This window comes from Heterodontus francisci, chromosome 7, assembly GCF_036365525.1.
Source record: "Heterodontus francisci isolate sHetFra1 chromosome 7, sHetFra1.hap1, whole genome shotgun sequence".
Classification (NCBI taxonomy): Eukaryota; Metazoa; Chordata; class Chondrichthyes; order Heterodontiformes; family Heterodontidae; genus Heterodontus; species Heterodontus francisci.
This window is the reverse complement of record NC_090377.1, coordinates 29,159,954-29,184,957: the sequence shown is the minus strand read 5'-3', so window position 1 is coordinate 29,184,957 and position 25,004 is coordinate 29,159,954. Positions and strand designations below refer to the sequence as shown.

The following is a 25,004-nucleotide window of genomic DNA, read 5'->3' as shown; positions in this document are numbered from 1 at the left end:
AATCCTGGAACTCCCTAACAGCACTGTGAGTGTATCTATCTCACATGCATTGTTGTGGTTCAAGAAGACAGCTCACCACCACCTTCTCATGGGCAATTAGGGATGGGCAATAAATGCTGGCCTAGCCAGCGACGCCCAGATCCCATGAACGGATAAAAAAAATCTCTTTGCAGCCTCTCTGTGTCCTCCTCACAGCTTATCTTTCCACCGAACTTTTGTATCATGAGCAAACTTAGATAGATTACTCTGTTTTTTTATCTAAGTCATTAATATAGATTGTAAATACCTGAGGCCCAGCACAAATCCGTGCAGCACTCCACTATTCATTGCCTGCCAACTCGAAAATGTCCTGTTTATGCCCACACTCTTTGCTTCCTGTCCATTAACCAATTCTCTATCCATGCTAATATATTACCCCCAACTCCATAAGCCCTCATCTTGCCTATTGACGTTTTGTGTGGAACCTTTATTGAATGCCTTTTGGAAATCCAGGTCTACTACATCCACTGGTTCTAACTTTATCTACCCTACTATTTACATCCTCAAAAAAACTCTAATAAATTTGTCATAACAGGATTTCCCTTTAGTAAAACCATGTTGGCTTGTGCTAATCATACTGTGTTTTTCAAAGTGCATTGTTAAGACTTCCTTAATAATAGATTCCAGCATTTTCCCAACGACTGCTGTTAGGCTAACTGGCCTGTAGTTCACTGTTTTCTCTCTCCCTCCTTTCTGGAAAAGCGGTGTAACATTTGCCAACTTCCAATCTGATGGGACCGTTCCTGAATCTAAGGAATTTTGGAGAATCATAGCTAGCGCTTCCACTATCTCTGCAGATATCTCTTTGATAACCATAGGCTGGGGGCCATCAGGTCTTGGGGATTTGTTGGATTTTAGTCCCTTAAGTTTCTCCAATACCTTTTCTCTGATGATATTAATTTCCTGACTTTTTAGCCCCTAGGTTACCACCTCTTCTGGTATGAAACTTGTGTCTTCTTCTGTGGAGACAGACACACAATATGTGTTCAACGCCTCTGCCATTTCCTTTTTCTGCATGATAATTTCTCCTGTCTCTGCTTCTAAGGGACCAACATTTACTTTAGTGACTCTCTTCCTGTTTATATACCTATAAAAGCTCTTACAATCTGTTTTTATATTATTGGCTCGTTTACTCTCATTCTACTTTTTCCTTTTTTAATCAAATTTTTGGTGGTCCTTTTCTGGTTTCTGAAACACTCTCAATCCTCAGACTTGCTATTCTTTTTTGCAACATTGTAAGCCTCTTCTATTAATCTAATACAATCCTTAACTTGCTGTGAGCCATGGATGGGTCTGTCTAGTTGAATTTTTGTTTTTCATTGTTTTTTGTTGAACATTTTGAATTGTTTCTTTAAAGGTTTCCCACTGATCATTTACCACCATGGAGCGAATTTTACAGACTCCCCGATGTCGGGGGTCGTGGTGGAGGGCTGGAAAATGCCTCCGGCACGCACCCACCTTGTGGCAGCCTCCCTGTCGCTTGGTGGCGGGAGCCAAATTTAAATATTTAAATTAATGTAAATAAAGGAATTAATTACCGGTGCGATCTGTGTGCTGGTGGCCGGCACTCCCACGTCTTCAGATCCCCACCCAGGGAACCGAGGTGGAATACTGGTGGGGATGAGGCAGCAGGTAAGTTTCTCAGTGTGGGAGTGGGGGGCTAGCAAGGTCAAAATAATATAATTGATGCAGGTGATGGTGGGAAGGGTTAGAGTGTAACTTTTCTGTACATTTTGGGGGAGTTGGAAGGTCAGATGGGCAGGGGAAGTGTCTTGGGTGGGGAGAGGGCAAGTAATTAATTTTATTGTTTTGGGGGGGGGGGGTGGGAGAGGGGCAATTTAAATGGATTAAAATTTTTTTTACATTTACCTTTAAATATTTAAATTGAATGTTAGGGCTTGATGCCCTATAAAAATGACATCAGCACCTGCGCAAAGGCAGCAGATGCCATTGCTGGGCCGGTTAGCCCACCCCCTCCACGTCATCAGCGTGGGCTGTCCAACCAGCTATTTAAATGAGCCGCCATGCTTAATATCGCAGCGGCTCCTCAACATGCAGCCTGCACAGGTGGACCGCCTGTTTACATCCACCTCCAATTACGGCAGCGCAAGTTTAAATTTCAGCCCCATATCTTATAGCTTATTTACCCAATTTACCTCAGCCAGTTCTCCCCTCATACCTACGTGAGTGGCTTTGTTGAAGTTTAAGATTCTTGTTTGTAATTGGAGTATGTCACTTTCAAACTTACATGGAATTCAATGGTATTGTGATCACTATTTCCAGTGGATCTTTTACTATGACATTACTAATTAACCATGCTTCATTACAGAGTACTAGATCTAAGATAGCTTTATTCCTAGTCAGTTCCACAATGTATTGCTCCAAGAAACTGTCGCGAAAACATTCTACAAACTCATCTTCGAGACCACTCTTGCCAATTTCATTATCCCAGTCTATAAGAAGATTAAAGTCCCCCAGAATCATTTCATTGCCTTTGTTACAAGCTGCAATAATATCTTGTTTAATGCTCTGTCGAGTGGTATAACTACTGTTGGGGGGCCTATAAACTACTCCCACTAGTGTTTCTGATCCTTGCCTTTCTTAATTTCCACCCATACTGATACTACTTCATGATCTTCTGAGGCCAGATTGCTTTCTCTCTAATATCCTTATGATAATCCTTTATTATCAAGGTTATCCCTCCTCCTTTGCCATTCTGTCTGTCTTTCCAAAATATTGTGTACCCTGGAATATTTATTTCCCAACCTTGATCACCTTGCAACCATGTCTCTATAATGGTGACTAGATCTAAATCATTTACCTCTATTTGTGCCACTAGTTCATCTATCTTATTGCAGATGCTTCACGCATTCAGATAAAGAACCTTTAATTTCATTTTTTTACTTCTATTCCCTGCAATGATCTTATTCACTGTTGTACAATTTTTGTTAAACCCTTTGTGTGTTCCTGTCCCATTCTACTTATCTTTACCCACAATGCTATACTGTTCTGATGCCTTGACATTTCTCTTTGGGACTTGGTGTGAGTAAGGACATGGGTAGCAAAGTATTGGATGGCCAGGTTTACTGAGGATAGAATTTAGAGGCTGACCAGGAGTGTGTTGGCCTGGTCAATCCAGGTACAAAAAGTACAAAAGTAAACATTTTGAACACCTGTGGTTGAAGAGTGGTGGACTCTGACGAATGGAATAACTGGGACATATCTGTCCGGTTTGCTCGTGCAATCTATTTATGCCAAAGGTATGTGACTGTAATGGTGCATTACCAGGCTACACAGTGATTTAAAATGGGAGTGCAGTTCCTCTTTTGGATCTGCAATTGCAGATTTACTGGACATAGTTAATTTTGAAAATGTGCAAGATTGGGAAGCACTGGACAAAGGGTGTTTGTAATTGGTATGTTTAATCGAATTATTGTACAGCTGAATACATTCATTTATGCTAGAATTATACATATGAAAGCCTATTGGTTTGGCTATTGATATCCATTCTTGTATTGCTGTGCAGCCTTTGAAAGAAGAGATTTGTTTGTATGTTGGGTTTCAGCAAGTTATATTGGTGTTTGCATTGTTAAAATGAATGCATGAGTGACCCTGAGTAGCTGCCTGGCACTTGTGTTAAGATGATGTAACTTGTTTACTGATCATTATTTGAACATGAAAACAAATTGTGCATACGTTTATTGTACGTGTCACATAATATGGTTTGGATCTCAATAGTCAAAACAATAGTCACAACGACAACTCTATCCTTATTAAGGTGACCAGGAATTAAATAGAAGCAATGACTGTAGTGCCAATGTATTGGATTTAATTATTAATGGAGAATGAAACTGACTATTGTACTTTTGAATGGTGGAAAAAAATATAATTAAAATCTTTGTTAAAGAGCGACACAAACAAGGTCAAAGTTTTCGACCACAAATGTTCACAAATATTGCCTCATATAATGAGGATTGGTTAGCTACTTCTCTTGTGAAGTACTGAATTTATGATTTCCAGTATATTCAAACATAGAGGCTTGCAAATGGATATATTGGTGTTATTTTTGATATACCAGAATTGATGTAGGCAGGAGTGGATGTTACACATGAGCACTAGTGACATTTGTGTGCTGGACAATCATAATCACCAGTTGTATAAGTGCAGTATCACACCTAAAATAGAATTTCATGATGTCAATTGAAGAATGCTGCATAACATGTTTGCTCAAAAGTTATCAGTAATGATGTAATAAGAAGGGTAACTAAAAGCAACTGAGAAGTGCCCAGTTATCTCTCTTTCTTCATTGCTATCAAGTGGGCCTTAGGGAATGGCATCAATATTTTGTTCTTCCCTCATATCTTTTATCCGTAATTTCTCTCCTTTCCCTTTCTTTGTATCTGAATTTCTCTTGTTATAGTGTGCCTTTGAAAGTGTTTTTCTGCTGCAGAATAAAAGTGAAAAATTGCAATGGAGGAGCAGCTAATCTGGACTGCATTAGTGACAGTGAGCACTCTTAATTAAAACTATATACCTTATGATGTGCAGAGAAACCTGAATATGGCTCAGATGGTCATGGGTTTCTTTTGTCTTCAGTTAACCTCCAGTAAGAGAAAGCAAAGGCAGGTTACAAAAAGAGAAGCATTTGGAATTAGGAATACAGGAGGAACACAGGAGAAAGATGGGGAAAGTAGGATAGGAAGAGGGAAAAATAAAACATTAATACCATTTGGCCATCTCCTGTGGCCCATGTGATAGGTACAGTTTGCTGCTTTAAGCTATGTTCATGTTTCGGTGTGAATGGGAACCTCAGGAACACAAGTGAGGGATGAAAGGCTCACACAGGATTGGTCCAATGTGAACAACTCCAATATTCTGTCTTCCCTAACAATAAATGAAGCTCCTTTTATATCACCTTTTAATGACCTGGAACTCACTGCCCACAAGGGTGGTGGAAGCTGAGACAATCAATGATTTCAAAAGGAAGTTTGATGGCCACTTGAAGGAAATAAACTTGCAGGGCTATGGGGATTGAGCGGGTGAGTGGGACTGACCGAATAGCTCTGTGGAGAGCCGGCATGAACTCAATGGGCCGAATGGCTCTCCTTTTGTGCCATAAATGACTCTGTAACTCTATGACATTGAAGTGTGATGCTAGAGCTTCTGGTACAGCTGGTGGTAATCTCAGGGTTAACCTGCAGGATTCACTGAGTCTGGTCACTATGAACACCCACTAACTGCAATATAGAATTAGCTTAGAAAATTTCCAGGGACCTTTTTTCACACACACGTTCTAGCAGATATTGGACTGGAAACTCTGGGAATAATTTTAACTTTGGATGATAGTGTAAAGTGAGTGCTTTCGAATTAGCCACCCATTGTACAGCACGCTGGACTCTCCTTTTCATTAAAGCCAATTAAAAGGGAAATCGGGAAACATGTAGCATAGGCCATCAATTCAATAATGCCTGCTTCACACAATTTGCCAAAATAAAAATTAACCTCCCTCTGACTGATTTTCCCCTTCCTAACCTAGGTTTAATGTGGTCAATTGTAGCATTTCATCCTCTCCCCTGGCTAATAACCATTAACTCAACACAGACCAAGGATTGAAGCTGAGTCCTCCTTATCTACATACTCAGCCATTCATTACTATTCGATTAAACTTGGGGGGATTTTCTGTTTGCTCTTCCTAATTACTGATGGGAAAGCAGCCAAAATTGTCCATAAACTCTGCCTTTAATACCTCTGTCACTCTATGGTCCTGCTAATTTTATTATGACAGGACCTTCAAGAAATCTTCAATGGAAATAGATTTGATGTATAATTTATTCATTTCTGTGAACATTTTTTCAATTTGCTTTCAAGCAGGATAGCGTGATGTGAAATGATGATCTGATATAAAGATTTAATTAATCTTGGGTTCTAGGGGAGCCATTGGCAGATTCTATGGGTTGGAAAACAGATAAATCATACACAAAGTATTCAAAAGCCCTGATATCCCATTTTCACACAGTTGAAGGCTCGTAAAGGAGCAGGATCATAAAAATTAAAACAGCTTACCCTCCAGTACCTCTCTGCCTCTCTATCTCTCTTTCCTCCTTTAAGACACTCCTTAAAACCTACCTCTTTGATCAAGCTGTTGGTCATCTGACCTAATATTTCTTTATGTGGCTTGGTGCTACATTTTGTTTTATAATGGTCCTGTGAATTGCCTTGGGATGTTTTATTACATTAAAGGTTCTATATAAATACAAGTTGTTGTTGAGAAGATCACTTGCTCTACCTGGGAATTTACCATGGTGTTTACTGCAATAACTGTGCTTTCAGAGCTGACTGTTCCTATTTCCAAGAACTGATAAGGTAGGAAACAATGAATCTTGGAATGCCAGCTGATTACAGCATAACACAACACCCAACACACACATCAAGGCCAAATTCCTCATTCTGCCTCACAACAGGTGACAGAAGTAATTTCCAGACAATTGCCTGGATGTCCAGACATTACAAATACCTCTTTCGGAAGTCTTTGTACTCTGTGGGTTTTCTGCAAACCTCATGAAGTACAGACGTCTTGTTAAGGAACTTTTTTTTTTCACAGATGTTACAAACCTTAAAGAGCACAATGTATTACTGAGAGAAACACTGTTGCCTAAATTAATACACACATATGCTAATTCTAATATTCTTATTTTGAGGACCATGACTGATTTAGTCCATGAATGTAAGCACAGGAGCAAAGTACTATGAATGCTGGAAATACTCAGCCGATCTGACAGCATCTTAAAGAGAGTTAAGGTCAGAAATTTACACCTCCCGCAGGAGTGGGCTGGATGCGGTGGGGGGGAGGGTGGAGGGGGGCTCGTAAAATTGAGTGGGAGGTGGGTGGCGCCATTCCCGTCGCCTTCCCACCCCTGCTGCAATTTTACGACTGGTGGTGGCAAGAGATAGCCTGCCCTCCCCAGGCCAATTAGTGGCCAATTAAATGCCCCCAGTGGAGGTGGGCTCGCCTCCGAAGTTTTGGCTGGTGGGCGGGCCCTCCCTCCCAGCGTTAAATTCTGCCCAATGTTTCAGGTTGATGACCCTTCATCAGAACTGGGAGTGCTTAGAGATGTAACAGTTTTTAAGCCAGGCAGGGAAAAGAGGGACAGCACCCTATTTGTTTGACTAGACATGCTACAGTCTTCCAGACTCAACAATGATTTCAACAATTTCAGCCTTGGCGCCCATTTTTTTTTGGATGGCAGCTGTTGAGGATGATTTTTCAATGCCCATTTACACCTCCTTTAGACACATTTTCTGCTTCTTGTCCCATTGCCATTATTATTTGCCGTGCACTATCATCCCTTTTGTCACTTAATCTCTCTTGCCTTCCACTTTCAAAGACCTTCACTTTTTGTTCTTTCACCTCTTCCCCACTTTTCCCTGCCTTTTTAAAAAATTGTTATATCTCTAAGCACTCCCAATTCTGACAAATGGTCACTGACCTGAAACATTAACTCTGTTTCTCTCTCCGTGAATGCTGTCCGACCTGCTGAGTATTTCCAGCATTTTCTGTTTTTATTTCATATCTATAAGTCCTTCTGTTTTCTGAATAAAGAATTATGCTGCTTTTAATGTTCCTGAACAATTTCAGACAAAGCTGTAAAACCGGGGCCCCAACTGGCCTCTCAACTGGATGTAAAAAAATCCCTTGGCACTATTTTGAAGAACGACAGTGAAGTTTTCCAGGGTGTCACAGCTAATATTTATCCCTTAACCAACATCACTAAAAAGAGATGATCTAGTCATTATCACACTGCTGCATTGCTGTTTGTGGGACCTGGCTCTACCCAAATTTGTTGTGCAAATTTCCTACATTACACCAAAGACTATCCTACAAAAGGTACTTAATTGACCACAAAGAGTTTTGGAAATTACTGATGTCGTGAAAGGCACAAGAAAAATGCCAGTTTCTTCCTTTGTCTTTGTTCTCCTTTTAATTCAAGTTTTGGGAGCTTGCCTTCTGCAAACCAGCTTCCAGAGTTTATGTTGCTGTATCCTTGTTTTATAGGCTGATGCCAAACTTGTAGATCCATGTAAACTGGGTCTCCTGTGAAGGTACAGATAATGTGCCAACAGCATAAATGCTGGGAGCTGAACGACAGGCACCAGGGTCCCAGAATCTCAATGGGAAGAACAATATGAAAGCAGCGCTGGTTTACAGGTACAGCTCATCTCCTGGGGTTGCCCAATATCTGGAGATTGTCATCCAGTTGGTTAATAAACCTGCCTGAAGAATAGCTGGAGCTGTGTGCTTTGCATGGGATTTGTGAAATCAAGGACGTTTATAGTTTCTTAAAATCGTAGGAGGAAATCTGATTTCCACTGGGTGAGTAGTGTTAAAATCATCCCCTAGACTTTCTTCGTAGGATTGGCTGAGGAGCTACAAGACACAAAGCTGACACTACAGCACCATCACTGGTAGTTACAGTATGGGAAATTTTCCATGGAGATCATCCTCCATTATAAATGTGGACATAGGAATTTATAATGGAGCATGTAGAGGCATAAGCTTTTTAATATTAACATCAATTGTAAATTGTCATTGTTACATTTTTGACGCAGCTGTGATGTATCGATCTCCAGTACACTGAGTTTTATGATCTAAGTTCTATAATTGGATGTTTGTAAAAAACTGTTCTAAGATACAAAATTATAATTTTGATATTTGCCTATGTTGCAAACTATTTTAGATAACTTTCAAGACCTAAGCATTTCTAATTTATTTAGCGGCTAGAAGTCAATTTTTGAAATACTATTGCTCTGCACGCGTGGTATCTTACAAGGGTCAATCTGAGTGGCCTGCACAGTGCTTTCCAGGTTGCTGTGCGTTCGTGCACATGTGTAGCTTAGAGGGAACGTTGCTATCAACTGAGAGCTACATGAGCTGAATGACTTTGTTCTTGTCTTTTACAATGTATCATTATGACATTCTCTTTTAGCATCTTTATCCTTATACAGCTGTTACACTTTGTTGAATGATAATTTTCTTTAATCCACTGACTGGAAATCTGAATTTATTTTTTTTAAAGACATTTTTTAAAAGACCGGCTAAAAGAATGATTTTTCTAGCAGCTTAAGTTGGCTACTGAATTTGCAACACTGTATCCTACCCTGCAATGCTTGTGAGGAGGGAGATGAAATGTCTGCTCAGTCCCCAGCAAGAATCAAGACTCTGGAAGTTCAAAGGAACTACCAGTTCTCTTTAGCGAGAGAAATACGGCTAACTGCTATGATTTGAATCACTGAGTGACTGTCATGTGACAAGTCCCTCCCCATCTGTGGTTTAAGCTGGTGTTTTCTCTGCAGCAGAGGAGAAGCAACTGAACTCTGACATGTGCCAACCTGAGTGGGGGTCTCTCTCCATCCCAGCGTGAAAGATTTCAAATCCTGCCTGTTGACTGACCACCTTTGCATACTCCGGCTACAATTAGAAACCCTGTTGTAGAAAATCATCCAGATTGCTATCTCCAAGAGTCCCACCAAACCAGTCATCTACCTCTTTAAACTAAGAGCCTCAGGACCACCGAATTCAGCTAGAAGCCAGCCAAATCATCAAATGCCACAGGCTACATACCCCTTTTCTCTGTGGACACTAACTCAACCAATCTACCTTTCCCCACTTGTAACCTGTTTGTGTGTGTGAAAATTGGTGCAATGTTTATTATTTTAATTAGTTCAGTTTAGATACAATAAAGCTAACCTCTTTCTTTGTGACCTCAAGAAAACCTGTCCAATTGGCTCTTGCTGTGATCATAGCAAGTAAGTAATCAAACACCTGCTGAATTGGCCTGTACATCCACTTTAAGACATAATTAAACCTGTTGAGGTCAAACAAGGAAAAGGGGGAATCCCTTCAACCCCTCCTCACTTGACTGTAGCACAGCTAAGACTTTTTGCATTAAAATAAAAGCAAAATACTGTGGATACTGGAAATCTGAAATAAAAACAGAAAGTGCTGGAAATACTCAGCAGGTCTGGCAGCATCTATGGAGAGAGAAACAGTTAGCCTTTCAGATCTGTGATCTTGCATCAGAACAGTCTGAACTTTTTACATTGGTATTTTCATAATTCTTGCAATAGTATTGTACCCTCTACTAAAAAAAAATTCCAGATAATTTCTATCCATACCTACTAATTACCCTAAATGAATGATCCATTGTAATTTACAACATGAACTATCTTGAGTGTCTATGATGAAAGAGAATAGTCTACGTCTCCACAGGTAAAAACAAATGTTTTTCTAATGAGGTGCACCTGGATTCTTACAAGAAAATCTTATATGATTTCTACTTCTGCCTGATGTGTTTCATTGCTTGTTTTGCTCGTTCTCTAATCTTTTGATAGTTTTGAACAGTTCCTGTAAAATATTATAAAATATTCAACTAAAAGGCCACCTGCTTTGACTGAAAACCAAACGTCACATCTGACCAGATGAAGGAATAGTCCGGCAAAATTGTGTGTTTTGGAAAAGGTTGTTCTCGGGATGTAGGTGTCACTGACGAGCCTGCATTTATTGCCCATTGTTAGTTGCCTTGAGAATGTGGTAGTGGGTCTTCTCCTGAATTGCTGCAGCCCTTACAGTAACAGTGCTCAAACAATGGTGTTGGGTATGTATTTCCAGCATATTGACCCAGTGATACTAGAGGAACTGCAATATATAACATTGCAGCTCTTGTCCTTCTTGGTGGAGGCTCCTTGTATTGTCCAGTGGATTCGCTGCTCACAGTGTGGTCTCCTCTACATTGGGGAGACCAAGCGCAGACTGGGTGACCGCTTTGCGGAACATCTCCGCTCAGTCCGCAAGCAGGATCCTGAGCTTCCGGTTGCTTGCCATTTCAACACTCCCCCCTGCTCTCATGCTCACATCTCTGTCCTGGGATTGCTGCAGTGTTCCAGTGAACATCAACGCAAGCTCGAGGAACAGCATCTCATCTACCGATTAGGCACACTACAGCCTGCCGGACTGAACATTGAGTTCAATAATTTCAGAGCATGACAGCCCCCCATTTTACTTTCATTTTTAGTTATTTTTTTCTTTCTCTTTTTTTTTACATTCTTTTTTACATTTTTTACAATCTTTTTTTTTGCATTTTTTTCATTTCATCTTAGTTTGTTCAGTTTGCTTACCCACTGTTTTTTTTCAGGTTTGCACTTGCTGCTGTTCAATATTCAGTGTATTAACAGCTAATCTGTACTAATGCTTTGTCTTTCAACACATCATTAACATATTGTTTGCCTTTGCTCCGTGACCTTTTGGTCAGCTATGTGGCCTGGTCCAATCTAGACCTCCTTTGTTATCTCTTGCCCCACCCCCACCTCACTTGCTTATAACCTGTGACTTTTCTAATATTTGTCAGTTCCGATGAAGGGTCACTGACCCGAAACGTTAACTCTGCTTCTCTTTCCACAGATGCTGCCAGACCTGCTGAGTGGTTCCAGCATTTCTTGTTTTTATTTCAGATTTCCAGCATCCGCAGTATTTTGTTTTTATTTATATTATTGTCCAGTGGATTGCCTGGGGACTTTTAAAATTCAATGTTACTCCTCAGTAAAATCTTTAAGACTGCAGTTTATACTGTAGAATGTGATGCACAGACCAGAGTTATGCAGCATTCCAGGGTTACACTGAGTCCAGTCACAAAGGAGCAAAGCATGTTTGCTTCCTCCTAAGGTTCAAGACATTGAAAAGTAAGCTAATCAGTTTCTCAGGAGGCCCAATGACTGCACCAGGCTGGAGTTATACTGCACCTGATGTGAATTGAAACCGGTGAGGCAACCTCCTAGATGGGTCTCTCACTTTCTGGTTTCAATGTGGTTGGAAGTTAGATGGCTGACATGACTCCTAAGCTATATTGCAACCTTTTTATCAATGTACAATCAAAATGACTATGCACTGATGCATAATCGTGGTATTCTAATAGAGTTGCTTTTTCTTGCTTGGGATGGTTGTTTCCCACTGTTCTTTGTTTCTTGATCTATACTACAGTCGTCTTCATGTTCTCTGCCTGATGTTTGCAGCGCACTCTGATTCTTGATGTTGCAGGATAACATATCAGTCCTTAACTGTTATATCTCAGGTCCTGTCTTGTCAGCACTGCGGCTGCATCTTTGCTAGTCTTTAGTTTATCGATTTGGTTGTAACAATATTCCAACATTATTTTATTTATTTTTATTTAGAGATACAGCACTGAAACAGGCCCTTCGGCCCATCGAGTCTGTGCTGACCATCAACCACCCATTTATAGTAATCCTACACTACTCCCATATTTCTACCACATCCCCACCCTCCCTATATTCCCCTACCACCTACCTATACTAGGGGCAATTTATAATGGCCAATTTACCTGTCGACCTGCAAGTCTTTTGGCTGTGGGGGGAAACCGGAGCACCCGGCGAAAACCCACGCGGTCAGAGGGAGAACTTGCAAACTCCGCACAGGCAGTACCCAGAATTGAACCTGGGTCGCTGGAGCTGTGAGGCTGAGGTGCTAACTGCAGATAATTTCAGAGCACAGTATCACCATTGACTGTTCAATATTTATTACAGTTTTTCATATTTTATAAATATATCGCGATCTGTGTGGCAAGCTAAAATCAGACAGCAAAAGGATGATGACGCCAGATACCCACTGTTTAAAAGTTAGAAATATAACATAGATCACAGGCCAAGTGAAATCTTTTTCTACCACTTCTCTGCTTGTGCAGTGATATGAAAGGATAGAACTGTTGGATTCTGTTTAGGTTCAGTGCCTGGGTGAGAAGCAGAGGTCACAACGCTTTCTTTTTAAAGATTTTTTTAAGAGAAACGATGGTGGTTGTGCACTGTCAAGCAATTTTAGTGCCACACATCATGAAGCTATCAGTATCAGTGGTGCAATGTAACTCTTCCCCATGTCTTTCTCCAAAACAGAAGTCCCTAATCTACTGAAAGCTAAGGTTCTAAATTGGGGGAAGGAAAATTTAATGAAACTGAGAGGTGACCTGGCGAAAGTGGACTGGATACAACTACTTGAAGGAAAATCGGTGGCAAACCAGTGGGAGGCATTCAAGAGCGAGATACTACAGGCACAGTGTAGGCATGTTCCCACAAAGATTAAGGGTGGTACTGCCAAATCTAGAGCCCCCTGGTTATCTAAAAGCTTACGGAGTAAGTTAAAGCAAAAAAAGAAAACTTATGACGATCACAAATATCTTCATACTTTAGAAAGCTGAGAGGAATATAAGTGCAGGGGTGAAGTTAAAAAGGAAATTAGAAAAGCAAAGAGAGGACATGAAAAATTATTGGCAGGTAAAATCAAGGAAAACCTGAATATGTTTTATCAGTACATTAAGAGCAAGAGGATAACTAAGCCTATCAGAGATGTACAGGGGAACTTATGCATGGATGGAGAAGATGTAGGCAGGGCTCTTAATGAGTTTTTTGTCTCTGTCTTCACAAAGGAGAGGGTTGATGCAGAATTTGTAGTTAAAGTGGAGGAGTGTGAAATATTAGATATGATGAGCATAATGAGAGAGGAAGTGCTAGAGGGTCTGACATCCCTGAAAGTGGATAAATCGCCAGGACCGAATGGATTGCATCCCAGGTTGTTAAAGGAAGCCAGGGAGGAAATAGCAGATGCGCTGAGGATCATCTTCAAATCCTCACCAGATACAGACGAGGTACCAGATGATTGGAGGTCTGCAAATGTTGTACCATTGTTTAAAAAGGGCGCGAGGGATAAGCCAGGTAATTATAGGCCAGTCTGACTTTGGTGGTGGGTAAATTGTTAAAATCTATTCTGAGGGACAGGATAAACTGTCACTTAGAAAGGCATGGATTAATTGAGGATAATCAGCATGAATTTGTTAGGGGAAGGTCATGTCTTACTAACTGGATTGAGTTTTTGGAGGAAGTGACAAGGAGGATTGATGAGGGTAGTGCAGTGGATGTGGTCTACACGGATTTTAGTAAGGCATTTGACAAGATCCCGCATGGCGGACTGGTCAGTAAAATGAAAGCCCATGGGATACAGGAGAATGTGGCAGGATGGAGCCAGAATTGGCTCAGTGACAGGAAACGAACAGTAGTAGTTGACAGATGTTTTTGTGGATGGAAAGTGGTTTCCAGTGGTGTTCCACAGGGCTCAGTGTTGGGCCCTTTGTTGTTTGTGGTATATATTAATGATTTCAGCTTAAATGTGGGTGGCATGATTGAGAAATTTGCTGATGACTGAAAAATTGGCCGTGTAGTTAATAGTGAAGAGGAAAGACGCGGACTCCAGAAAGATATCAATGTTTTGGTTGAGTGGGCAGAAAAGTGGCAAATGGAATTTAATCCAGAGAAGTGTGAGGTATTGCATTTGGGGAGGGCAAATAAAGCGAGGGAATATACAATAAATGGGACGATATTGAGAGGGGTAGAAGAAGTGAGAGACCTTGGAGTGCATGTCCACAGCTGCCTGAAGGTGGCAGGACGGGTGGATAGAGCGGTGAAGAAGGCATATGGATTGCTTTCCTTTATTGGCCGAGGTATTGAGTACAAAAGAAGGGATGTGATGCTGGAACTGTATAGAGCATTGGTTAGGCCACAGCTGGAGTATTGCATGCAGTTCTGGTCACCACATTACAGAAAGGACATAATTGCTCTGGAGAGAGTGCAGAGGAGATTTACAAGAATGTTGCCAGGGCTTGAAGGTTGCAGCTATGAAGAAAGATTGGATATGCTAGGATTGTTTTCCCTGGAACTGAGGAGGCTGAAGGTGACTTGATTGAGGTGTACAAAATTATGAGGGGCCGAAATAGAGTGGACAGGAAGGACCTGTTTCCCCTGGCGGGGAGGTCAGTTACCAGGGGGCACAGATTTAAGTTGATTGGCAGAAGGATTAGAGGGGACATGAGGGGAAACTTTTTCACTCAGAGGGTGGTGGGTGTCTAGCATTCGCTGGCAGGAATGGTGGTGGAGGCAGAGACCTTCAATTCTTTTAAAAGGTACCTGGACATGTACCTGAGGTGCTGCAAACTACATGGTTATAGACCAGGTGTTGTAAGGTGGGATTAGTTTGGGCCGATAATTTATTGGGCCGGCACAGGCACGATGGGCTGAATGGCCTTCTGTGCTGTACTTTTTCTATGGTTCTATGGTTCTAAGACTCTGTCCAAATTTATAAAAATTATAATGTACAGAGCTGGAGAACATTTCATGAATTGATCAATCGCCGCAATCAAAGATACACAGATACAATTTCAGTCCTCCAAAAGGCAAACTGCAAATGTGAGCCACTGCAGATCACAATGTATCAGACATGATTTATACTGTAGGTTGACTTTTCTTTACTCACAGGTGCTTTGAGGCAGGATGTGGTTTTATAATCAATGAGTACTTTGTTCCTACTGAATGGGACAGTTATGGTGATTAGGAAAGCATTACTCTATTAGCATTTCAGGAGTTTTGTTTAATGTATAACATTTTAAATCAGTGATGTAATTATGTCGTAAACCATAACTTGAAGTTTGTAGAAGGCGCCTCCATAGTAATCTGCAGAACACATGTTTATAACTCTTTCTTTGAACAGTTTAAAAGTGCTACTACCTGTTCAAAGAGAGAAGATTATGGTCTGAAACAGATTAAAGACAAAAAAAACTTTTTCACTCATGAACCATCAAAGCTAATGGATGGGTTTCTGGTCATTGTTAAGTTTCTGAAGCATATTTATATAACCCTCACTGTCTCTGGGAGTCAATATGTGAGGCACTGCTTAACTGACTGAAAGCACCATGAAGGAAATATGTTGTTCCAGAGTTGGCCTTAGGTTGCACTTAACTATCCTCTCAACTCCATCTCCACATCTGGATTTCTGCATGGTACTTTCTATTGGAGAATTCTTTTCATCAGAAGCACCAAATACTCAAGCAACAAAAAATCTTCTGTGATGCAAACTTATGAGTGACCTCTTGGATTGAGTCTAAACCTGCCCTCCCTTGATGTATCTGGCTATTTTAAGGCTGTTCAGGTCATGACACAATAACTGTCTCTGAGGCAAGTATTAACTTGGCACGTGGCTGTTCACATGAAATGCTAAATGCTTCTTTCTCATGTTATTTAGCTGTTACAAGCTCATGCTATTCAAAATTTAACATGAATCTAATGAGACAGTCCACACTCTAGTTTATATTTTGTTCATTCTCAACATATGGGCGTCGTTGGAAAAGCTATCATTTATCATCTGCTTGTCCTGAGCAGGTGGCGGTGTGCCTTCATTTAGCAGTTTGATGCAACTGAGTGGCTTGCTAGGCCACTTCAGATGCCAGTTAAGAGTCAACCACATTAATGTTGGACTGGAATCACATATAGGTCAGATCGGGTAAGGAAAACAAGTTTCCTTTCCTAAAGTAAGTCAGTGAACCAGTGGATTTTCATGACATCCAACAGTTTCACAGTCACTTTTTCTCTCCAGATTTTGTTTTTAAACTGAATTTCTTGATCTGCCATGGTGGGATTTGAAGTCACATTCTTTACAGCATTAGTCCAGGCCTGACTTACTAGTTCAGTCACCCAAACTGTATGCAACCAAACTTTTTTCCAGTATGTAAACCTTCAAACAATTTTTTATAATTTGTTTTCACAGTTGAAACAAACTTTTTCCAAATTGATACTTTCAACTTATTCTGCAACCGTCGTTAATTGCTTTAGAAAGACTGTAGCAGTGTTTAGTAATCAACAGATGATCCCTGGTGGCTGTAAGACTGGATCAGAGAGAACAAAATGGAAAATCACATGTGAGCACTCTTTAAGCAACCCATTATTATAGAATTTTACCCATTGTGCCTGTGACGGCTTAGTCACAATTAGTCCCCACTCTCTGCTCTTTCCTCATTGACCTGCACTACAACAGTGACTACACTTCAAAAAGTACTTCATTGGCTGTAAAGCCCTTTGAGATGTCCGGTGGTCCTGAAAGGCGCTATATAAATGCAAGTCTTTTTTTTCTTTTTGCAGATTTTTCCTTTTCAAGTGTAGATCCAATTCCCTGCATTCCTATTTACTCCAGTGACACTGGGCAGTATACAGAAAAAGGGGCATAACCTTAAAATTAGAGTTAGACCTTTCTTGGCTGATGTCAGAAAGTACTTCACACAAAGGGTAGTGGAAATCTGGAACTCACTCCCCAAAAAGCTGTTGAGACTAGGTCAATTGAAAATTTCAAAACTGAGTTTATGTTAGGCAAGGGTATTAAGAGTTACAGAACCAAGGTGGGTAAGTGGACTTCAGATACCTATCAACAATTGAATGGCAGAACAACGAAGAAGCTGAATGGCCTACACCTGTTCCTAAGTAATATTTCAGTTTTAAGTATCAAAAGTTTTTGTATTTTAATAACAATTCATTTAGAGCAGTAAAATTTGGCAACCTCCTGAGTCCTTTGTTAGCATAAAGAACAGTCTTATCTAGGAGCACTCTAACTTTAGAGCTGCAATGGAGCAATGAATTTCAGGTCAGTTTCATCAATCTTAAATTAAACCAGTGAAAATCTTTGTATACATTGTTCAACTTATAATTAAGAACTTTAACTTTAAGTGCAATGACAGATGACTCAAAACAATGAGATGAAATAATTGCATAAATACAAACAGAAAAGCAAATACTCTCATTGGAATGACATGCTGGAGATCAGGGAAAGGGACACTGTAGCCTTTAAGTTTTATTTTTGTAATCATTTTCAGTGATGCTGAGTACTGCAGTGAAGTTATACAAAAACTTTTGAAAGCCTATTGTTTGAGTAATTGGCCAGGATACTGAATAACTACATATAGTAATATCAGTAATACTTCTTACGAGTGCCCCAGTGTACAGGGTAATGCTTTTCCATGTATATCTACAGTGAATGATGGGTTTTGAAGCAAACTTCATTGCTCGTTTAACATGGGTAGAACTGTACCTTTGTTATTTGCTGCCAAGAGATTTGCCCATTGTATTATATGAAGTAAGAGGGTGAATTTAGACTGCTTGTAAAGTGTGGATACAAAGCTTTACACAGGTGTTAAATTGACATACATTGACAGTACATGGATTGCAAATCTAGTGTGGGTTACATAGTGTTCAGGGCATTTTGGAACCTACCTGACCTCAATGTAAATGGAGAACGAAAATTCTTCCCATTGTATAAATATTTAAGTTTCTAGCTTTTGTGAGAGAGCTCTGTGCATAGTGTACCCAGGCATTTGAAAGGTTAGGCGCCAGCTGGCAGGGAACTAGAACCGGCATCGTGGTTCTGCCTCCCTGTAGGGCAAACTGTGGTCTCCAATTAGTAACTGTTGTGTAAATGCACCAATGTTATTCCAACTGCCAGAGCCTCAAAGCTGTCATTAAAATACATTGAAATCGAACATCATAAGTTCCTGTCCTACAAACAATAGTTTTCAAAGATATGCTATAGTTTCACTCTGAAAAGACATATATATATATATATATAAAATATATGTATATAAATGCCTTTCTAAGGTACTGTAGTCAAAGTCGATTAGCATAAATACTGAAAGCTGGAAAAGCTCTAATGGAAGTAGATGTATTACCTCTGGCAGATTACATTGGGTCTCAAATGTCTTCAGTTTTGGGATATTCCTCAAGGCAACCTCAAGTTAAGTAATTTCTTTGTGAATGTACAGATGGAAATAAATATTGGAGGCTGTCAGGCATTTGTGCCAGTGTTGTGTATGTGCTTACTACATCTATAGAAACTATTTAGGAACATCACAACAGGAACAAGCCACTTACCCCCTTGAGCTTTTTGGGGAGAGAGGGAATTCCAGATTTTCATAACCTTAAGTGTGAAGAAGTGCTTCCTGATATCAGCACTTAATGACTTGGCTCTAATTTTAAGGTTACACAACCCCACCCACTCTCCCCCATCCCCCCCCCCGCCATCTTGTTCTATACTCCCCTACCAGAGGAAATAGTTTCTATCTACCATATCAAATACTTTAATTACTTTAATCATCTTAAACATCTCAATTAGATCACCCCTTTAATCTTCTATACTCAAGGAAATAGAGCCTAGTCTATGGAAGATGCGCTCAGAATTTAACCTACCTATTTTGAAAATCTGTTTGGAGGTGACATTGTACAGAAGTGGCAAAGTGAAACAGGATGGCAAGACAACAGTCCAAGCAATTCTTCTCACAAAGTGTCACTCCAGATGTGACTGTGTCAATACAGCACCATTAACATTAATGACTGGAAGGAACTTACTACCATTTGTTCAAAATGTGACAACTTGTCATCAAGCTGCATCATGCTTTGAGTCGAAACACCTTAACGATGAGGCAGAGCGGCGGCCGAGAAAGAAAGAAAAGGAAACAAATCCTGCACTCTGGATCCCACTACCTCGTGCGATGTCCTGCCTCGTGCCCAAAGACCTGCGGGTCGAGAATCAGCCTGTTCAGTCACCTGAAGACCCATGGTAGAAACTTGTGACCTTGAGTAGACGTCATCCTTGAATCGAGGGATAGCCAATGATGACGACAATGTCTGGGAATGGTGGTGAGAAGATGCTCCAAAAGCATAATTGAAGCATTCACCCTTTTCAAGAAGGATAGAGCGTTTGTAAGAATCCTCTAGAACAGATGCTTAAAAACTTATTAAAACTAAAGTACCTCTTTGGTGGTCTAACTGAAAAGGTACCTGCCTGGTTGCAGCTGGCATGCACTGCTGCCACCACTAGATGGTGTTAGTTATGGTGGCCTGTCTTGGACCACAGTGTGCACAATGATGACATCACACACTGCATTTTAAATCATTGTGATTGGTTTAATTATTCCAGAATAAATTATAATTGCTACGAAGCTGAACACAGGAAACATAGAGAACAGAAGAAGGTCTTTGCTTTTTGCTTCTTTGGTTTGGAGGAATTTTCATCAAGATGAGAGAGATTGGTAATAAAAATAGAAAATACTGAACAATTCTGGGAAGGGATCCATCCGAAACATTATCCTGTCTTTTTCTTTCAATGCTGATCAACCTGGTGTATTTCTAGCATTTCAAATGTACATTGTTTGCACTTTTCCCTTTTTACTGAGAGATATCAGGAATGGAATGCTCCCAAACTCCCAACCCACCCCGCCATCATTTTATCACCTAGTGCCTGAGTCTGTTGTAGCTATAAATCTCTTTCTTGAACTTATTTTAGTGTTGATTCAAATGCAAAATTGAACGAACAAGGATCTGCTTTGATAGGCAGCTTAAGATCTGCTAACGAATTCCTTCTTCTCAACGCCTGGTTAATGCAGTGTGGATCTAATTGGTTGCTGCATTGATACATTAATGTATACTAATTGTTAAGGGAGCATCTCTCAATTACCCACGCAAACTTTTTTTTATTAATTCATGGGATGTGGGCGTCGCTGGCCAGGCTAGCATTTATTGCCCATCCCTAATTGCCCTTGAGAAGGTGGTGGTGAACTGCCTTCTTGAAACCCTGCAGTCCATGTGGGGTAGGTACACCCACTGTGCTGTTAGGAAGGGAGTTCCAGGATTTTGACCCAGCGACAGTGAAGGAACGGCGATATAGTTCCAAGTCAGGATGGTGTGTGACTTGGAGGGGAACTTGCATGTGGTGGTGTTCCCATGCATTTGCTGCCCTTGTCCTTCTAGTTGGTAGAGGTCGAGGGTTTGGAAGGTGCTGTCTAAGGAGCCTTGGTGCGTTGCTGCAGTGCATCTTGTAGATGGTACACGCTGCTGCCACAGTGCGTCGGTGGTGGAGGGAGGGAATGTTTGTAGATGGGGTGCCAATCAAGCGGGCTGCTTTGTCCTGGATGGTGTCGAGCTGCTTGAGTGTTGTTGGAGCTGCACCCATCCAGGCAAGTGGAGGTATTTCATCACACTCCTGACTTGTGCCTTGTAGATGGTGGACAGGCTTTGGGGAGTCAGAAGGTGAGTTGCTCGCCACAGCATTCCTTGCCTCTGACCTGCTCTTGTAGGCACGGTATTTATATGGCTACTCCAGTTCAGTTTCTGGTGATTGGTAGCCCTTAGTATGTTGATAGTGGGGGATTCAGCGATGGTAATGCCATTGAATGTCAAGGGGAGATGGTTAGATTCTCTCTTGTTGGAAATGGTCATTGCCTGGCACTTGTGTGGTGCGAATGTTACTTGCCACTGATCAGCCCAAGCCTGGATATTGTCCAAGTCTTGTTGCATTTCTACACGGACTGCTTCAGTATCTGGGGAGTCACAAATGGTGCTGAACATTGTGCAATCATCAGCGAACATCCCCACTTTTAACCTTATGATTGAAAGAAGGTCATTGATGAAGCAGCTGAAGATGGTTGAGCCTAGGACACTACCCTGAGGAACTCCTGCGGTGATATCCCGGAGCTCAGATGATTTGACCTCCAACAACCACATCCATCTTCCTTTGCTCTAGGTATGACTCCAACCAGCGAAGGGTTTTCCCCCTGATTCCCATTGACTTCAGTTTTGCTAGGGCTCCTTGATGCCATATTCGGTCAAATGCTGCCTTGATGTCAAGGGCAGTCACTCTTACCTCACCTCTTGAGTTCAGCTCTTTTGTCCATGTTTGAACCAAGGCTGCAATGAGGTCAGGAGCTGAGTGGCCCTGGCGGAATCCAAACTGAGCGTCACTGAGCAGGTTATTGCTAAGCATGTGCCGCTTGATGGCACTGTTGATGACACCTTCCATCACTTTACTGATGATTGAGAGGAGGCTGATGGGCGATAATTGTCCGGGTTGGACTTGTCCTGCTTTTTGTGTACAAGACATACCTGTACAATTTTCCACATTGAAGGGTAGATGCCAGTGTTGTAGCTATACTGGAACAGCTTGGCTAGGGGCGCAGCAAGTTCTGGAGCACAGGTCTTCAGTATGATTGCCGGAATATTGTCAGGGCCCATAGCCTTTGCAGTATCCAGTGCCTTCAGTCGTTTCTTGATATCACGCGGAGTGAATCGAATTGGCTGAAGTCTGGCATCTGTGATGCTGGGGACTCCAGGAGGAGGCCGAGATGGATCATCAACTCGGCACTTCTGTCTGAAGATTGTTGCAAATAATGAAAATGAAAAATTTATTTCACTGACGTTTCAGTAGTCAGTGGGAACCACAGGCTATCAAATATATTAGACAAGAATTTCCAAATTGCCTTTTAAATTTATTGACCTTTAGTTTGGGCAGGCCCTCTGACATTTAGCAGTTGTACCCTCCTTCTTAGGGACAAGTCCAATGCTACCTCTACTGAACAAAAGACAATTTGTTAAATGAGAGATCCTTTATAAATGTTCACATGTGTCATTACGGTAGCAAGGGCAGATGCAGAATAAACCTCCTTCTGCTTTGAATCAGCAGTTATACATAACCTAACCTCTGAAGACTGCTGAAGACCCTGTCACTGCTGTACCATATTAAATTGTTCTATTGCACCTTTTTTGACATCTTTTAAATCTTTCTGAATGAGATTACCAATGTTGTTACAATTTGTACAAAATGGTGAGAAGTTTTGTTTACCTATCGACCTGCAACTGGATTGAAATTGCACAAGCATGACTTCAAGTATAAACTTTACACATGTCCGAGAGAAAAGACTTTGGTCTCACTGGTTTGTGCTAGATTTGAACTCGTGGAATAGAGGTGAAAGGATATCTTCAGTGATGCAGTGCACCTTCTAATTCCTCGGAAGATCTTGTTCCAGAAATGATATAGATTTATGGCAAGATATCGGGGCTGTAAAGCCTGAGCTTTCTGCTCTGCCGGCAGAAGAGGGGGACACTTGATGGCCTGTAGTAGAGAATGTGGACCCTGATCCAAATTCTGGAGATGGGATCATTTAAATCATTGGAGGACGGCAGCCTGCACCTGCACTGGTGGCTACCTTGAAGAGTGTCATTATTTGGGATAGATTGTTGATGCTGCACATTGTATCAAGACCACCCAAATGATGCTGCTGTTGAAGACTGAACATGCAGGAAATACTCTCTAACAGATTTGCATAGGGTGGATGGACAGGTACAGATTTTACAAGTATAATCCCTTCCTGCAAATAAATATAGCAGTTAATCTGGTTCAAATTGACTTAGTTTGAAGAGTACAGTGCAATGCTATCTTAAATTTAAATCCATTGAATCGGTTTGAAAAGCCTAGCAGATTTTTAGGCTTTCTTGGCTTAGATGGGCTCACTAGAACAAGGTGATGAGGGACATGTAATCCTCAATTCAACTATATTTCAAGCTGTTGATGTTTCTTTGTGTAGTTAAATGTGCCCTGCAGTGCTGTCATCAATACAAGATTAATACAAAGAAGTCAATTTACTGCAGTACAGTACCATAATACTATAAATACCTTAAGACTATTAGTGGTGCTGTCATAAGTCAGGGGATGCTGGAGTCACTTGACAAGCCCTTTAACATGCGTTCACTTGTCTAAGTTTGGTCTTTGCATTTTCTGACCTTATTGTAAGATCCTGTGGATGAAAAAATGCAAGGCCTTATTATCCTTGCAAATCTTCCTTGAAGTCCATGGCTTTATGGAACTGAATTCTTTATGGCTGGTGTTTACTAGACTTCGATGCCTTATGCTCTTGAGCAAGCCAGAGCCTGTAGTCCTACACATGAGTTAGAAAGCTGAATGTCACTGCTGTCATTTTGCCTGTTGAAACGGGATATTCCTACTGGAACAAACAGTGTTTCTGAAATGGTTTGATGCAGCATTAGACCCATAGGAACAAACTTCAACCTATTTCCAGCCATTCTGAAAGGGTGTTTAAATGACAAACATTGAATGTAAATGAAAGATCTCATCCAAAATACTCATCTGTCTTTCTCTTCTAAATGTTTACTGTATCTGCTATGCATTTTTTGTTACTTTCTGTTTTTTTTGTTCTCCTCCCAGCTCCAAAGGTCAACTTTAACAAAACTTCAGATCTGTTCACATATGTCCAGACATACACAAGTACATATAGCGAATTTCACTAAAAATGGAGGCCTCAAAATTCCTGGGAATCTGCCAATGGCAGAAGTGTGACAGAGTAGAACCCTTACCTGTGCCAGTCCCAAACCAGGGATCCCATCCCAAATCCTGGAGATGGGGGGAGGCTGAAGATGTTTCCTCTTGTGGGAGAATTTCGAACTTGGGGTCACTTTAAAAATAAGGGGTCACCCATTTAAGACAAAAATGAGGAGAAATTTTTTCTCACAGAGGGTCGTGGGAATTTCGAACTGTTTTCCTCAAAAGGCAGTGGAAGCAGAGTCTTTGAATATTTTTAAGGCAGAGGTAGATAGATTCTTGATAAACAAGGGGGTGAAAGGTTATCGGGAGCAGGCAGGAGTTGAGGTTACAGTCAGATCAGCCATGATTTTGTTGAATGGTGGAGCAGGCTCGAGGGGCCGAGTGGCCTAATCCTGCTCCAAATTCATATGTTTGTATTCACTCCCAGCTTTCCCCTGGAATGAAAAGGATCAGTATAACTGGGTTGAAGTTCCAATATGAACAGGTTCTGCCACAGATATCTGGGTAGAAATAGGTCTTTCTGTCTTCTCCAGACCCAGGAATTTGAGGGCCAGAGAGTTTTCTGTGTCCCCAAAAGTGCAAATTCGAAATTCTATTCCATTGGACTTCTTTTGAATCTTCAAGGAGAAAATAATCCCTGTTTCTTGAAGTTTGCAATTTCATTTTTGTGAAATCTTGATGCTTATAGGGACTTCAATATCTTTTTGAAGACCCCTGTGATGTTGCTCATGGTACGTCAGATGTTATGATGCTCTTTAACAACAGGAAAGTTACACCACATAATTCATAATGTATTATTTTTCTGTTGTGAAAATAAAACCTGTGTTTGAAAAGACAACAAAATCTAACTGCTGTGAATAAACATGCCAAGCTCAGTTAGAGTTCAGTTCAACATATTTTCAATATTCTTAATACTTCTAACACTTTGAAG

General features: G+C 40.9%; 1 protein-coding gene across 2 annotated transcripts in view; it reads left to right on the top strand.

Annotated features, from left to right (window-relative positions):
* Positions 1-25,004, top strand: part of lypd6 (LY6/PLAUR domain containing 6) — a 253,340-nt gene that overhangs the window by 87,909 nt on the left and 140,427 nt on the right. The window lies entirely within an intron of this gene.